The sequence below is a fragment of the Vombatus ursinus genome, unplaced genomic scaffold (genome assembly GCF_900497805.2).
Source record: "Vombatus ursinus unplaced genomic scaffold, bare-nosed wombat genome assembly UNPS02014793.1, whole genome shotgun sequence".
NCBI classification, from domain to species: Eukaryota; Metazoa; Chordata; class Mammalia; order Diprotodontia; family Vombatidae; genus Vombatus; species Vombatus ursinus.
Genome location: NW_020954571.1, coordinates 10,964,818 through 10,979,806, shown reverse-complemented (window position 1 = coordinate 10,979,806; position 14,989 = coordinate 10,964,818). Strand labels below are relative to the sequence as shown.

At 41.1% G+C, this 14,989-nt stretch overlaps 2 protein-coding genes across 4 annotated transcripts in view; one reads left to right on the top strand and one right to left on the bottom strand.

Moving 5' to 3' along the window:
* Positions 1-8,443, bottom strand: part of KYAT1 (kynurenine aminotransferase 1) — a 60,977-nt gene extending 52,534 nt beyond the window's left edge. The window contains exon 1 of one of the 2 annotated variants that reach the window (XM_027869753.1): positions 8,343-8,443. The gene's annotated coding sequence lies outside the window, so the exon portion shown is untranslated. The remainder of the gene's footprint in view (positions 1-8,342) is intronic. The other variant, XM_027869752.1, reaches the window with a different exon arrangement.
* Positions 8,444-8,728: 285 nt separating this feature from the next.
* LRRC8A (leucine rich repeat containing 8 VRAC subunit A) overlaps positions 8,729-14,989 on the top strand; it is a 37,688-nt gene continuing 31,427 nt past the window's right edge. Inside the window, exons 1-2 of one of the 2 annotated variants that reach the window (XM_027869476.1) lie at positions 8,729-8,795; positions 12,252-12,376. The gene's annotated coding sequence lies outside the window, so the exon portion shown is untranslated. Of the gene's footprint in view, positions 8,796-9,363; positions 9,479-12,251; positions 12,377-14,989 lie in introns of those variants that run through there. The other variant, XM_027869477.1, reaches the window with a different exon arrangement.

Genomic DNA, 14,989 nt, shown 5'->3' with positions numbered 1-14,989 from the left:
ATTGGTACACCGTTATTTTTAAAGGAGAATTTGTAGGGTAGGGATGCAGAAATGAGACTCGGAAATTCTAAGAATTGATGACCAACTATATCAGATTAGCCATTTTAACTTAAACCCTTAGGGTTTAAGACTTTGTCATTTTCCAACAGCTCTTTTGCTATTAGATGAAAAATGAAATGAAAAATACTTTTCAAAGTATAAACGTGATTTGAAGCTAATTCTTTTCTGAAGTAGATCTAGGGACTTTCAAGTGAAAGACATGTCAGTATGAGCAGACCAATTTTAACATTTTATGACACCTCCTCCTGACCTTTTTTTTTTCTTAAACCTTTAAACAAGTACCTGATAGAGAGGTGCAGTTGGTACCTTCTTTCTCAGTTGACCAACCTCTAGTGACTTTTACTAATGGATTGTGAAATCAGTCATTTGAATAGGATTTTAATCCATAAATAACTATTCTACTTTAGGTTTAAATGAAGGTTGTCTGAGAGGCATAGGAGCTCATATCATAGGCCAATAGTTACCCTCTTACTGAAGTAAGAGCAGAAAAAACATAAAACTTAAAGCAATTTCTTATACTCTTTCAAAATTTATTTTACAGGGGAATTGGTTCTATATACTTCTACTGTTTCTCCCTTACATTTTTATGGTTCTCTTCGACTTTTTAAAGGGCTTTCATAGCTTTTATGTGGGTATAAGAATTATATGCAGCTTACATAGTATTTTATCTATTCATGTCTTTTCTCAATATTTTCTGAATTAGTAAACAAATCATAATCAACTTTGAGAATTGAGATATAGTAATGCTTGATTTGATTTAACTGTGAAAAGAGGATTAACTTCAGTCTGTGAACAAAATATCAAGTATGAAGGAACTGTTATGACTGTACCTCATATACTGCACCTCATGAAATATAACCTTTTAAAGTAGGGTTAATTTAATTTCATAAATAAAGTTAATTAAATTTAAAAAAAGAAATAAGATAAGAAAGAAAAATCGAAGGAATTAGAATAGACAATGAAGAAACAAAACTATCACTCTATGCAGATGATATGATGGTATATTTGGAGAATACTAGAAAATTGACTAATAACTAGTTGAAATAATTAGCAACTTTAACAAAGTTCCAGGATATAAAATAAACCCATATAAATCATCAGCATTTCTATATATTACCAACAAAGTCTAGCAGCAAGAGATAGAGAAATTCCATTTAAAACAACTATAGACAATATAAAATATTTGGGAATCTACCTGCCAAGACAAAGCCAGAACTATATGAACACAATTATAAAACACTTTCCACATGAATAAAGTCAGATCTGAAAATTCAGAAAAATATTAATTGCTCATAGGTAGGATGAGCCAATATAATAAAAATGACAATTCTACCTAAATTAATTTACTTATTCAATGCCACATCAAATTACCAAAAATTGTTTTATGGAGCTAGAAAAAAATAACAAAATTCATCTGTAAGAATAAGTATATCAAGGGAATTAATGAAAAAAAAATGGGAAGAAAAGTGGCCTAGCAATACCAGATCTGCATAATACAGCCATAATCAACAAAACAATCTGGTACTGGCTAAGAAATAAGGTGGTGGATAAGTGGAATAGATTAGGTACACAATATACAGTAGGCAATGACCATAGTAATCTGGTGTTTGATAAATACAAAGATCCCAGCTTTTGGGACAATAACTTACTATATGACAAAAATTGCTGGAAAAACTGAAAAGTAGTTTGGCAGGAACTAGGTATAGACCAACATCTCATACCATATATCAAAATAAGGTCAAAATGGAGACGTGATTTAGACATCAGGAGTGGTAGCATAATTAAATTAGGGGAGCATGGAATAGTTTACCTGTCAGATCTATAAGGGATAAAGGAAGAATTTATGACCAAACAAGAGAAGGAGCGCATTATGGGATATAAAATGAATAATTTTGATTATATTAAATTAAAAAGGTTCTGCACAAACAAAACCAATGCAGTCAAGATTAGAAGAAAAGCAGAAAACTGGAAGGAAATTTTTACAAGTTTCTCTGATAAAGGCTTCATTTCTCAAATACATAGAGAATAGAGTTAAATTTATAAGAATACAAGTCATTCTCCAATTGATAAATGGCCAAAGAATGTGAATAGGCAATTTTCAGATGAAGAAATCAAAGTTATCTATAGTTATTTGAAAAAAATACTTTAAATCATTATTGATTAGAGAAATGCAAATTGAAACAACTCTCAGGTACCACTTCACACCTATATCAGATTGGTGAATATGATAGAAGAGGAAAATTACAAATGTTGGAGGGGGTGTGGGAAAATTGGGACACTAATATACTGTTAGTGGAGGTGTGAACTAATCTAACCATTCTGGAGAGCAATTTGGAACTATGTTTGAAAAGTTGTAAAGTTGTGCACACTCTTTGACCCAGCAATACCACTACTAGGTCTGTATGCCAAAGAGATTGTAAAAAAGGGAAAAGGACCTACATGTGCAAAAATATTTATAGCAGCTCTTTTTGTGGTAGTAAAGAACTGGAAATTGAGGGGATACCCATCGATTGGGGGGTTGAACAAGTTGTGGTATATGATTGTGATGGAATACTATTATGCTATAAGGTATGGTGAGCAGGATACTTTCAGAAAAACCTGGAAAGACACAAATTGATGTGAGCAGAACCAGGAGAACATTGTATACGGCAACAGCAATAGTGTATGATGATCAACTGTGAATGACTTAGTTATTCTCAGCTATACAAAGATCCAATGCAATTCCAAAGGACTTATAAAAAAAATATGCTTTCCACTTCCAGAGAAAAAACTGATGGAGTCAGAATGCAGATCAAAGAACACTGTTTTTTACTTTATTTTTTTCATGCTTTTTTTTGGGGGGGTCTGTGTTTTCTTTTATAACATGACTAATATGGAAATATGTTTTGCATGGCTGTACACGTATAACCTATATCAAATTGCTTGCTATCTTAGGAAGAGGGGAGAGGTAGGATGGAAGCAGAGAATTTGTAACTCAAAATTTTAAAAAAGGATGTTAAAAATTGTTTTTACATGCAATTGGAAAAAGTATTTTTAAAAATCTCCTACCTAGGCTAAAACATGCCGTTTCTTCAACAGATCAGCTGACCTTCATATTACATGGTTTTGAATCCCTTCACAATCCTGGCTGCCCTCCTGCAAAGGGTCAGATGCCCAATGCTTAGGGATCAGCTCCCCATCTTATGTGTTATATAGCTCTCTCTCCCTTGCAGCATTGAGCATATTTAACATTTAACTTTAAATACATTAGTTCCTCAGCAAGTGCAATATTTGTTGATTAAGAGATTAAGTACAGAACAAGAGCACATTTAGTTGGACAACCAGTCACCTATAAACAACTCCTTTAGGTTTCATAAAGTGCAGAGTCAAATTAGTAATTCCAAAAGCCCAGAGGTGAAATGTAAGCGCCCAAGTAAACATTTTGGGGAGGAATTAGGTCAGGAGGGGCAACAGAGTGAAAATGCAGAAGAGATGACATCCAACACTCCACCCTCAGGTGTCAGTGTAATACTTTTCCTGGAAGGATAATGTGAGATAAGCCATTTATAAATATTCCCTCAGGGATGGTCAGGGAATCAGAGTATTGAACCATAAGATATCAAAACTGGAAGGGGACTTAAGAGATAGACTTCCTAGTGTACCTACCCCCTCATTTTATAGGAATGAAGGCAGGGGGGTGTAATGAATGACTTGCCCTCAGTCACATAGGTAGTAAGTGGTCCAACAAGGAAAAACCAAGTTGTGCTTACTGCTCAGGTAGAGGCTAGATGCCCTAGCTATTTCTCTCCAACTCTGAAAGGGCCTAATTCTACAACTGAACTATACCCCATGCTGAAATACTATAATCATTGTTAGACAAGCCCAGACTTGCAGAATTAGGATAGAAATCATCTAGTCCAAATCCTACTAAATCATGAATCCATCCAGCAAGTGGTCATCTAGTCTCTGCTTGATTACCTCCAGTGACAGGGAACTCTCTATTTTAACCATGCCAGGAAGCCCTTTAGAATCTCATAGCTTGAATGGGTAAGGGGCTTTTTCTTAGGTAAAGCTGAAATAAGTCATTCTTCAACTTCCATCCATAACTTCTAGTTCTATCCTCTGGACTCAAGACAATCAACCAACCAACCAATCAATAAACATTTATAAAGCTCCTACTATGTTGCCAAGTTCAGTGCTAAGCACTGGGGATACAAAAAGAAGCAAAAGAGAGTCCCTGCCCTCAAGGGGTTTACAATCTAATGGGAAAGACAACATGCAAACAAATATATAAAAAAGCAAGCTATATACAGGATAAATAGGAAATAATTAAAAGAGGTAGGCTATAATTATATTTATAATATAAATAACTAAAATAATAATTAAATAAGGAAATAATTAAAAGAGGGAAGACTTCTTGTAGAAGGCAGGATTTTAGATGAGACTTAATGGAAACCAGGGAGGTCAGCAGTCAGGCAGAGGAGGGAGTGTATTCCAGGCATGGGAGATAGCTAGAGAAAATGCCAGGAGATATTCAAATCTAATTTCCCCTTCCAAATGACAGACCTTCCTGTGTTTTGAAAAGCTATCTCACTCACCCCTACACAAATATTGATAAAATTTAAAATCCACTAGAACCTAAATATCCCACTAATTCAACTGTACTTACCACACACCGGCCAGGCACACACTGGATATCAGGAATGGAGAATAGTAACAAAGGAATTATTCAGAGTCCTAAACCTTGCTGAGTCATTACTGTAGGTCCCATCAGAAGGGCACAGGTGTGTTTATCTTTCTTTCCACCTCTCTCCTCCCACCTGCTCTCCATTGGATTGGTTATTTTGATTAGGATTCTGAATCAACAAAACTCTGGGCATAGGCTTGGCATAGAAAAAGCCTCAATGCAGAACTACTGTCTACACTAGGCCAGTTATCCGTCAACCTCAAAAAGCTAATCACCAAAGAAAAATTCAAATGGCACCTTGGTATAGTGGGATGAAAGCTGGACTTGAATCTAGAAGTGACATGGGGAATAATTCTGCTTTTACCACTTAATAGATCTTGGATCATAGTAAGAATGATAATGATGATGATGTCAGCAGCAACAAAAACAACAATAGCTAGCATTTATATATCACTTTAAGATTTGCAAAGAGCTTTACAAATATTGCCTCATTGCATCCTCACAACAACCCTCGGAAGCAGGTGTCATTATTAGCCCTGATTTTACAGATGAGGAAACTGAGGCAGATTGAGGTTAAGTGATTTGCGCAGGGTTACACAGCTAGTAAGTGCTTTAGCAGGATTTGAAGTCAAGTTTTCTTATTTTTTTTTTACATTATGTCTTTATTTGAGATTTATTTTTATTTTTTAACATTCATTTTTATTCTGAATTCCAAATTCTCTTCCTCTCTCCAGCCCCTCCCTCACCCATTGAGAAGGCAAGCAAGGTGACAATTACTATACATGTGAAGTCATGCAAAACATTTCCACATTAGCAAGAAAACTCAAGAGCTTCAGCTTCCTCATCTGTAAAACTGGGATAAAACAGCTATAATACCTATATTACATCTGGTTGTTGTGAGGCTCGAATAAGATAACGTAAAGTGTTTTGTAAACCTTAAAGTACTATGTAAATGTCAAGCCACTGGATTATTTCCAGTAGAATGTGTACTCCTTAAGGGCAAGGGTTGGTTTTTTGGGGTATCCTTAGTGCTTAGTACATAGTAGGTGCTTAATAAATGTTTATTAAATTGAATGAAATGGACCAGCAATGTACCACAGGGATTCAAAGCTCTTACTGATGGTGGGCTGCAAGAAATCTTCACATTTCTTCCATAAATCTGTGTATCCACAGATGTAAGTACTGTAGGTTAAACATAAAAAGGAACCTTACTAGTTATTGAGGACAGCAATCTCTTTAGCCCTGATGCTAAGCAGACAGAGCAAATTTAAGGTTTAAACAGGAGGACCACAATGACATCTGTATTTTTGTCCTGTCGTTATTTAACTCTTAGACTAGCGTTGAACTTTTCATATGGTTGTCTTATCAACTGCATTGTAAGCCTCTTAAACGCAGAATTTTTTTATGACCAAATCCCCCCCCCCCCCAAAAAACAAACAAACAAACAAACAAACCAACCAACCCACATAGGGTAAGGAATTCTGGATCCCCCATCTCTTCAGAAGGAAATGTATCCCTTAATAACCTCTTTGGTTGCAGCCAGAAACTATAAGCTATTACAAATTTAGTATCTAATTGAAGGTTAGATAGTAACTGTTACAAAAACATATGAGTATTTAACTGAAAGTTCTCTAAGGGAAAACCCTGAGGAGTAACCGGAAAGAATAAAGGACTTGGAGTTGGGGAGACCTGGGTTCCAATCCTGCCTCTGAGATTTATTAGTTGTGACCATGCTTCAGCTAGTCCCAATATAGTGTAAGACTTCGGATCCTAACTTTGTAACCAAGAGGAAGTCCACTTGATCTCTCCAAGCCTCAGTTTCCCGAGCTTTAAAATGGAGATGATAATTCATTTGCTGCTGCTGCTGTTTGTCCTTTGTTCTCAAAGAGGACCATGACATCAGGGAGGTCATGCCATGACATGCAAGTGAATTGGATTTAAGTGAGGGAGGCCTATGCAGAGTCACCAGACTCACTTTATCCTCTGGAGCCATCTGGGTCCTGTGGTGAGATCTAGATCAGGACTACTGGAGATGGCCCAGGATGCAGTGGCAGACCTTGGCCTTTTCAAGCTAAGGTCTTTAACAGGTCTCAGTTTGACTGAAGCAGTGCCCATTCAGTGATTAAAGCTTAATAAAAACAACCTCTGTGAGTAGAGAAGGAGCTGCCCATTAGGAACCAAACTTCCAGGTGGGCAACATGGCTTTCTTTCTTTCTTCTCTCTCCATCTTGGATATCACACCCTTATCTGCCGGTGCTCTGCCCAAAGAGAATGTAAATTTTAATCTCTGATAACTCATTTATGACCTATTCAAAGGGGATGATCAGGAATGGCCTTGGGTAGATGAAACAAGTTCTAAAGGACCGTGGTCAGGTCTGTGCTTTAGGAATACCACTTTGGCAGTGGTGTGGAGTATGGGTCGGAAAAGCGGCAGACATGAGGTGTGGGAAATCAGCTGCACTGCAGTAATCAAGGCAGGGGTGATATAGGACCAAACTAGGATTGTGACTCTGTGTGTTATGAGAGAAAGGGATGAAAATGAGATGTTGTCTAGGGAGAATCAACAGGACCTTGTAAGTGACTAGCTCTGGGGAGTGAATTAAAGACGAATTAGAGGTTTTGAAACTGGGTAACTGGCAGGATGGTGGATCCTACAGAAAATCTATCCTGATTCCCCCAAACTCCTAATGATTCTCCCAGACCCCCCTCCCCTTTTAGTTGTTGTTCAGTTGTGTCACACTCTTCATGACCCTATTTGGGGTTTTCTTGGCAAAGATACTGGAGTGGTTTGCCATTTCCTTCTCCAGCTCATTTTTACAGATGGGGGAAACTGAAGCAAACAGGGTTAAGTGACTTGCCCAGGGTCACACAGCAAGTAAGTGTCTGAGATAAAATTTGAACTCGGGTCTTCCTGACTCCAGGTCTGATGCTCTATCCTCCAAGCTGTATTTACAGATATAGGAGCAGCTAGGTGGTGCAGCATTCAGATCACTAGACCTTGATTCAGAAAGACCTAAAAACAACTCCTGCCTCAGAAACAATTTACTTAAAGTTTCCCTTCAAAGAATATAATGGCCCCTTGAGGGCAGAAGCCAGTCAATTTTCTAGATCTCAGCAGCCCAGACACAGCCGCCAAGCATTTAATCAAGGCTTTTTGAACGAATTAATTAATGAATGGGAGTGGGGAGGGGAAGCACTTTTAAGGTTTGAAAAGCAAAGGACAAACGGGTGCTATTATGATGATAAAGGTGACGACCAGTGACTGACATTGGACAATGACCTAGAAAACGTAAGTGACCAGGCCCAAGGTCGCACAACTCTAGGCAGAACCGGCGGGCTAGAACCCAGGTGTCTTGGTTTCCAGGACGAGGCAGTTTCCAATTCACCGCACGGACCCCGGAGAGCAAAGAGCCCAGCTCGGGTGGCGCGGTGACCGTCAGTGCCCCGTGGTTCCCCTTGACCCATCTGGTACCCAGCCTGTGCATGTGCACTGCCCGGTGACAGGCATAGGACCCGCTTAGCACTTGCACGTTCAGTCTCTAGAGGCTCTAGGTAAGTAAACGTTGTAGGCGTGCATTCCTCCTATTGTTTCCACTAGTCCGGAAGAGCTACTCACCTGGCGCCCACGCCCGCGCGGCTGCAGGGGAGGAGAAAGTTTGGGCTGCAAAGACCTTGTTTTCTCCCCTAGCAAGACTCGGGCTAACCTGGAGTTACTGTCCCTTTAACAGCGTTCCGCTAGCTCTTTTTTTTTTTCCCAAAAATCCGCCCTTAAGTAAGATGGCGCTTTCAGGGAGACTGTTGTCGGAGAGCCCTTCACAAACATGGCTACGCCTCTTCCCCCTCCCCTCCCCCACTCCACTTTCTCATAAGGCGGTGGGAGGGGCTGTTTCCCCCCTCCCTTCTTCATCCCCCGCTACCCCCCCAAAGCGTGCGCCGTAGGTGACGTCACGTCCGGGGCGGAGGAGCCCGAGTGGTGCAGTGAGGGGATAAACAAAAGGAGCCGCCGGCCGGAGGAGCCGGCGGGGATCGAATCGCGGAAGGGCGCCGGGAGGCTGCCGGGCTCTGCTGCGTAAGTGCAGGGGCCAGGGGCCTGGGGCCGGGGAACAGACTGGGCCAGCGCTGTCACAGTTACCCCCTAACCTGGGCCGGGGAAGGCTCCCACGTTAGGAGGTGACGGAACCCTGTCCTAGGCGCCTGGGGGAGAAAGGGAGGTGCCAGGCGCATTCCCTTCCTTGGGTTCTCCCGCGCCTTACTTTTGGGGGTGTCACCCAGCCCTGCCCCAGCATAGTCTCCTTTTGCTTTGGAGCTGTCACCGGGCATTATTGAGTTCCTTTTGCTTTGGGGGCGTCACCTAGCTTAGGGGGGCATTCACTTAGGGTGGGTCTCCCAATTCGGGGATCATTTCGCTTTAGGGGTGTCACTCAATTTCAAAGGCCCCTTGGCTCCATGAGGAGAATATTGCTCAGCTTTGGAGTGTCCCCCTTCTCGGGGAACAGGGTGAATGGGGGGGGATATTAAATTTTTCTTCCCGTCCCATTCCCTACATGGGCTGAGGGGTTGGTCTGGGGATCCGCCACATTCAGCATTTGTTCCATAGACAATCAGCATTGCAAGGTTTCCAAGCTGGAGAGGATCTGGAAGATCATCTACAACCCCCTCACTTACAAAGAGGGAAACTGAGTCCTCCAGAGGGGGCTGGTACTTGGTCGATATCTCCGGGGAGTAAATGGCATCATCTACTCAGCATAGTGGGTAGGATAAAAAAATTATTTCTCCACTCCCGCCCAGGGCCCAGCCCAGTGTGCAGAGCATTGGTGTTGCTTTAAAGTATTAGGGGCCTGGTCTCTTCCCCTGGAAGGGCCCTAGATTGGGGAGGGAGCCTAGACTTGGAAGGAAGAGGCTCTGTTTCAGGGGCCCTAGTGGTAGTAATTTACAGGTTGTAGTCTCTAACGTGGAAGGGAGCTCGAAGGTCCTCTAATCTGATTCCTAGATGAAACATGAATATTGGTCCGCCACATGTCTGGCAAGTAAGCTTTCTATTGAAGACCTCTCAGTGATGTAGAACTCACTCTCCTTTGAAGCATCCTGTTCAACTTTTGGACAGCTCTTATTGTTAGGAAGTTTTCTTTAGATTGAGATTACAGAACTCCCTGTAATTTCCCATTGTACCTGGTTTTGCTCCATGAGGTCAAGCATATCTACTTATCTCCCTCTTTCACTTGAAAGCTCTTTAGATGCTTGAAGACAGTGATCATGTTCCCTCGGGTCTTCATTTCTGGGGGTTGAGAGTTTGTTGTTGCTGCTTTTTTAAACTCCCCAACCATTGCTTTTTTTTTTTCCTTTCCCTTGGGCCTAAGGAAGACAAGATTTGGATAAAGATCTTGCTCCTTTTGGCAAGGGCTACCTGTTAAGTCATTGGGTACTTAATACTCATTGAAGAATTTTTTGGTGATCACCCAGTGTTCAACTGATGTCATCCTGTATGAGGACAGAGGGAGACCTTGACTTATCCTGGTCTAAGGAGAGGGATTTAGGGTAATTCTCTTTGGGAAAGTCCTTGACAAGTCTTCTTCTGTTCCCTGCTCTCATGGAAGCCTTTGCATTAGAGGTTGACAGGAGAACAAATGGGAAAGGAAACATAGGTTAAATTGAAATTGGTACATGGTTTAAAAAAATCTCCTTGTGGTTTCTTCTTTCCTGTCAGATTTAGCATCTATTGTGTCTTTCTGAAGCATCTGTGCTGCTTCCCAATAAGTAACATCCCAGACTCACAGGATCATAGGACTTAGAGCTGAAATGGATAACTTTAGGTCTTATTTAGTTCAGTTCATTTATTTTGCAGGTGAGCAGCCTTAAGGCTAGAGTGAGGAAGCAGTTTACTGAAGGTTGAATAATTAGTAAGTTGCAGAGTAAGTATTCAAACCTAGGTCATCTGATTCCATTCAGTACTCCTTCCACTACACCATATTACCTCCCCTCTGAAAAGCCAGGTGGTTGGCAGAGTATTCTGATTAGAGTAGTGGGGTGTGATGTCTCCTGTGAATAGAAAGCTGATATTTCAGAAGCTGTCATGAGAGGGCAGTTCTGCAGAGCCTGGCCATACAGATGGCAGGGTCATATTAGCATCATAGGCATGAAGGTCAAATTCTTCCCATAAGCAAAGGTTTTTGGGTGTGGAGGGACAGATGGTTTGTCCCAGAGAAAATGAGGTTGAAGTGATGTTCTTTGTGTGCGTGCTCTTTGCATTTCACTGGACAGTCTCAAGACAGACCATATTAGAACAACCCAGTAGTTAAGCAAGGTGAGGTTGTTTTAACCTTACTTTGTGGAAAAAGTTATTTCCCTTTTCCCAGGACATCCCCCTGAATGGAAAATAATTCCCCATGCCTCATAAGGTTGGGTTCACAGGGTTGACATAATCCTATCTTGCTTAATTACTGGGACATCTTAAAATGTTCTAGTTTAAGATTGGTCAGAGAAAAGCACAGATAGACCAAGCAATGTTTTCTGGCTTCTTGGTAACTATGAGCAGAATAAAATTTAGGAGAGACGTGTTAGCTCTCTTCAAGTAGGTGAAAGAAGGTTCAAACTTTTTCTTTTTGTTCCCAGAAGGTAAAACTAGTAGTCGTAATGGATAGAAGTTATGAAGAGGCTAGATTTTAGTTTGATGAAATGAAAAATTTTCTACAAATCAGAGCTATCCAAAAGTAGAAGGAACTGCCTTAAATAATCAGTTTTTCCCCCAATCACTAGATGTCTTCTAGTGGGAACTGGAGGAGCACATGTCTGGGATGATTTGCTAATGGAGGAAAGAGAGGAAAGGGATTCCTACTTGAGTGCAGGTTGGATTAGATGACCTCTGAAGTCCCTTCAAACTCTGAGATTCTGTGAATCATTTACCAATGTTTATTAAACACTTCTGTGTACACAGAGCAGAGTACATCAAGAAATATTTGCTTATTTGAGTACCTACTGTGTGCAAGGACACTGGAGATAGATAATAGACACATATGAAACAGATTCTACCTTCTAAGGAACATACATGTACTTAGATATAGAAATTTAAGATAATTTGAGAGAGGAGAGAGTCTAACAACTGAGAGTTAGTGTGCTTTCGGGCTTTGATTCTGCTTTGAATCCCAGAAGGAATCTTTCCCTAAACCATCTCCACCCAAACTTCTAATCCCAACCTGGCAGCATTCCCACTATTTGAGGTTTGTCTTCCTTGCTATGGAATACCATCTTCCTTAGGAAATTTTGGCAATAATAATTCTTGGAATTTTTTTTCCTTTAGAGTAACTAACCAGGACCTTATTCCTTTGTGACATTGATATAAGCAAAGATTAATGCCTATTTTATAGCTAAAAGGGACACTGAGGTACAGGTTAACCCACTTTAAGATGTTACAATGAATTGAGAGCAGCTCTGTGCAGTAGAGTCCTGATCCTCTGACTTATTATGTCTGGTTTGGGCTGCTGGTTCATGCTGCCTCCTTTATTGATGCTAGGTTCTTATTTCTTTACAGGGGGGCTGCTTCCATGGCGCTTGGGGAATGTGGCGCTTCAGAACCGAATCAGAATCCAGTCCATACAAATGCTGTCCAACTCCATCACAGGGGACTGAAGTGTAGATAGCAAAACCAGCTGCAAGGTAAGTGCCCTGGCCTCCTTTCTTATGTTTCCCCTTGACTTTTAAGCCTCAGGCACAGGAGCCAGTTAAATTTTACTGGGGCCCCAAGCATGAGTGGGAAGGAACTGCAATATATTATACTGGGCTTGAGTGTGGCTGAGGGCAAAGGACAACAATCTCTGTTTTCCTCTGGTATCTATCACTGTATTACTCTGGAAGTCTGGTGGAAATTAGAAGTAGAGGAGAGTAGTTCTCTTTCTTTGATTTCATTTCTATCTGGTTATTATTGTGCTACTTAAATGTGAAAAGTAAGTATATTGAGAGATCTTTTACATAGATCCATTCATGTAGAATAGATCTTTGAGAGCTCATCTTGAAGACTCTTCCTAAGGGTCTCTGGCTGGAATCCTGTCCCTTTTTCCTGCCCCTAAATCTGAATTTCGTTATTTGTCCGCAGGATTTGGAACAACAAAAAGGAAACCATATAAGTCTAGTGTGACTTCTCAGACTTTCTTGCTTATTAGGAACAAGATCACCCAACCTTAGTCTTGCCCAGCAGGAGTTTCCTGCTTGTTTTCTAGGCACTCTCTTACACTGTCCCCCCCCCCCCCCCCCCCCGGGGAGCAGAAGTCAGGAGCCATAATCTCTGCCATTCCTTTCAGCAAGGAGGCTAGGCAGGAAGCAGAGCATCTTGCTTTTCTTGAGTAAGAATTCCTTCTAACGGCCAGGGACATCCTGGCTGAAACAGTATGGGTTCTAGCCCATACTGCTTTCCTTGAGAAGCAAATGCTAATTGCCAGAGAAAGAGAAATGCCATGTCAAGCTTGGCAGTGTGATTTCCTCTGTGAACAAAACAATCCTTGATAGCAATATTTTCATCCCAGAGAGACAAATTTTATCTTGGAGGACGTTTTGGTTATGGTCACTCTTTGTCCTAACAGAGATTTTTTTTTTTAATTTCAAGTATTTACATTTTTAAAGATGGGAGAGTGTGGCTGGTTTGGGAGTTATTTCTTGGGTGGTGATGGGAAATCCTGGGGAGCTTTCCTCCCCTAACTAAAGAATGAAGCCTTGCTGATATTTATAAATCGTGTCAATATAATGCTTTGATTGGGGGGGGCTTAGTGTGTTCTGCTGTGGAGAAATTTCTGTTATTTATGGAGGGAGGAGTGTATGGTAGTTTAGAAGGGTCTAGGGAAGCCACAGAATCCTTTGCTTGTGTGTTATTCTTAGGATTTCTCTTCTTGCCTAAGGCTAAGGCTATTTTCGAAGGTTTACTTTAGCCCTCCTTTTGTTGGTGTTCACTTTCTTTTCTCTGATGCCTGTTTCTTATCTTCTAAAATGGGACAGAGGTCCTTCAGAAACTCCAGTTCTAGTCTCTGTTGTCAATCCCAAATTCCTTCTCTAGCTGAATCTGTGCTGAATCCACTTTACCCCCTTGGCATCTAAATTATAATAAGGTACCTAAATCCAGTTTTTCTATCTAGAAGCACAGAGGAATGTCTAGAATCTTAAATGTCTGTGAATGATAATTCTTAAGATCATTAAGAGAATCAGATCTAGTCCAATTCCCTTATTTAATGGATGAGGGCACTGAAGTCCAAGGAGATGAAATGATTTGTCCCAGGTCACTCAGGTCACAAGTAGGAAAGGGGGATGGGCACTTGAAGCTCCTGACTCCAAATCCAAGGCTACTGGAGCTCCATTCACATAGCTGAAGTTGCTGAGCTGTTCTTGTAGGGCTGGGTGGGGTGATGTTGCCTGTTTCTTGGTGATGTCATTGAGGGGCTGAACTCTTCCTTAGAGGAGGGGGTGGAAGAGGTTTCAAGAAGGGTTGAGGCTTTTTTCTAATTAGACAAGTTTTGACTCTTTGGATTTCTTTGCTAATGTTCCTTGCTGTTTTACATGAGTGAGTGTGTTTGTGTTTAAAGGTCTCTGGAGTGCTTGAAACCTCAAGATTAAATGTATTGATGTAATTTAGCTTCACCCCCAGAGTGGCATTCAAATGGAATAAAAAGTGGTTGTAAAATTCCATCCCTTTCACATGCCACCTGGATGCCCCCAGAGTCCTAACTGCCAAGCCTTTAAGGAGTGATGAGGGATGACGAATGGCTTGATCATCAGCTGGCGTGAAAGACTGGCTTTGATCTCTCTCCTCTTGCATCATTCTACCAAGTATCTCTGTAGTAGGATCCCTAGGAACCTGCCTTTACTTACTGTTGGCATCAGGAAGCTGCTTCCAGTATCAGGTGAAGGAAGGGTAGTCAGTCTTGTCGCTGAAAGCTGGGACTAGAGCAAGGAGAGATTGTAGGTTTCTGGCAGAAGGCATTGTGCATCTGTCTTTACAATCTCTTTCTTTATATCCAGTTTAAGATTGTTCTAAACTGATGGAAGAGTAGTTTTGTCCTGTTCCCTAAGATCAAAGAGGGAGAAGAAGCTACATACACCGTTACTGGAGAAGTCATTGGGGCATTTCATTACCCATCTAGGAAGCCTTAGTTGACTCTGAGGGGAGATGCTATTTGGAGCTGTCTTTTCCCCCAGCAGATTTCTTTCTCCTTGCTTGTCAGGGCAGGCTGTCTGGTGACTAAGTATGTGCATTCCCAGAGGTTCGGTTAAACAGCTCCAAAGGTA